Raw genomic sequence first — 2,500 nt, 5'->3', positions numbered from 1 at the left:
TCCGATAGCATATAATAGCATTTTGCTTTCTCGGAGAAAAGGATATCAATGATGGGTTTTTAGCGCCTCGCCAAAGTGTCTCCCTTCTGTCTTAGTTTTTCATTCGTTCGATGCGAAACGCTCGCTAGGCGTAACCGGCTGATTACTTTTAACGTCCTTCCGTCGCTTTTCAAATTAAAGAAGAACCACGGTGTGTGTCTATGATAGAACTACCCGATCCGATTTTCGTTGATTCTTTGATAGTCTACCAAAGTCCACCGTAAGTTCGAAAGAAAAGCATTCGTGGACTGGACGACCGGCTAAACGCGCGGTCTCGCAATCGATATACATATTCGTAACAAAGAGAGACATGGGGCGACCAACTTCTCAGAGTATATCCCTTCTTTTGGGTTCCGTTCGTATCGCGCTTCTCGTCGTGTTCGTTCGAGCCTCTCCATAGAGGATGATCGTCCGATTCGTTTGATAAATTATCATTTTTCCCTGGGGCTGTACGAACGAACAGAGAGGAAGACGACGACCGACGGATACCACAAATTTCACGTGGTAGGGCATATATTACATATCATAATTATCAGTGTTTGGTCAAATTTCTTTCCAGTGTCCTTTTTGTTATGCTCCAAAACTAGTATACGCTTTATTTTCTCTTTCCTTTGCATAAATTATTAACTTCGGGCAACGTCGGGAGCGCCGGTAATCATTAGATTTGTACGAAACGCGATTTGCGCCCCACGGTGGTTTTTAGTGCCGTCAAAGTCAGAAATCGTAGGAGCGGTGCTTTAACGGGCGGTCGTGATGATACTCCAGACAACACGACGCACGACGCCGTAAAACACTCGCGCGAGTCCAGACTGATCTCTGCCTCACCACGCAAGGGGTGCGCAAACTTGCCAATAATATATAATATTTATTCTTTTTCGTACGTCCAGCGACAAACGCCAACGAAATACCCAAATTCTCGCTCGTACGTTGATACCTTTCTCTTCATCGACCCGGCTCCGAAACGTTCTTCGCCATCTCCCCGAAAGGAGAGGTAAACGACGGCGGGGTTAGGGAATCTGAGAACAACGCAAGCAGTTTTAGGACAAGTGAACGACCCTCAGCCAGGCGTGGTCCAGGAATTTTATCCGTGGACCGCAATGTGCGTTCGAAATGTCGATGTTCATGTGTCCTGCAGTTCACACGTTGACGCGCAATTAGCTGCGTTCTTCATCGACCCACGAGCCAAGTGATCCACCGTTCAGGGTAATCATATACAATTTACAATTTTTCTCTTTGTATTTAAAAATGCTCCTTGTTCTTTGCTTTAAAAATATTCGATGTTCGCACCTCCGACCAGCGTATCGACGGAGGATTGAACGCGCCATATCGACGACAAAAGTTTCTTTTTGTTTCCTGAATGACGGAAAACCATCGTTCGACGGCCGGGCGTACAGTACATTCAAAAGCCTTTGCGCGTGGCTGCGACCAAACGGGTATAATACACCCGTATATTCTTGGTTCCGAACAGTAACTTCACGCGCAATCGGGCGAACGCACGCGGCAGCGCCCATCGGTTGCTCGATGAAATCGATGCGATAAACTACAGCCTTCTCGGCTGGTCGTCGTTAGTCGCGCGAGCAACGGATGGCCGCACAATCGACGCGTCGTCGTTTGCGATTATTCGCCTCACGTTAGCCATGAGTATGTATATTATTCATTTACGAACGAACGCGGCAGCGTCCATCGGTTGCTCGATGAAATCGATGCGATAAACTACAGCCGTCTCGGCTGGTCGTCGTTAGTCGCGCGAGCAACGATGGCCGCAAAATCGACGCGTCGTCGTTTGCGATTATTCGCCTCAAGTTAGCCATGAGTATGTATAACATTCATTTACGAACGAACGCGGCAGCGTCCATCGGTTGCTCGATGAAATCGATGCGATAAACTACAGCCGTTTCGGCTGGTCGTCGTTAGTCGCGCGAGCAACGATGGCCGCAAAATCGACGCGTCGTCGTTTGCGATTATTCGCCTCAAGTTAGCCATGAGTATGTATATTATTCATTTACGAACGAACGCGGCAGCGTCCATCGGTTGCTCGATGAAATCGATGCGATAAACTACAGCCGTTTCGGCTGGTCGTCGTTAGTCGCGCGAGCAACGATGGCCGCAAAATCGACGCGTCGTCGTTTGCGATTATTCGCCTCAAGTTAGCCATGAGTATGTATATTATTCATTTACGAACGAACGCGGCAGCGTCCATCGGTTGCTCGATGAAATCGATGCGATAAACTACAGCCGTTTCGGCTGGTCGTCGTTAGTCGCGCGAGCAACGATGGCCGCAAAATCGACGCGTCGTCGTTTGCGATTATTCGCCTCAAGTTAGCCATGAGTATGTATATTATTCATTTACGAACGAACGCGGCAGCGTCCATCGGTTGCTCGATGAAATCGATGCGATAAACTACAGCCGTTTCGGCTGGTCGTCGTTAGTCGCGCGAGCAACGATGGCCGCAAAATCGAC

The 2,500-nt window shown here is 48.5% G+C and overlaps 1 non-coding gene across 1 annotated transcript; it reads right to left on the bottom strand.

Moving 5' to 3' along the window:
* Positions 1–1,090: 1,090 nt before the first annotated feature.
* On the bottom strand, positions 1,091–1,245 carry LOC143351289 (5.8S ribosomal RNA). Its single transcript, XR_013081646.1, has one exon. It is a non-coding gene; the product is annotated as a 5.8S ribosomal RNA (ribosomal RNA).
* Between the last annotated feature and the right edge of the window lie 1,255 nt (positions 1,246–2,500).

Source organism: Colletes latitarsis, unplaced genomic scaffold (genome assembly GCF_051014445.1).
Source record: "Colletes latitarsis isolate SP2378_abdomen unplaced genomic scaffold, iyColLati1 scaffold0118, whole genome shotgun sequence".
Taxonomy (NCBI): domain Eukaryota; kingdom Metazoa; phylum Arthropoda; class Insecta; order Hymenoptera; family Colletidae; genus Colletes; species Colletes latitarsis.
This window is presented reverse-complemented; position numbering and strand designations above follow the sequence as displayed.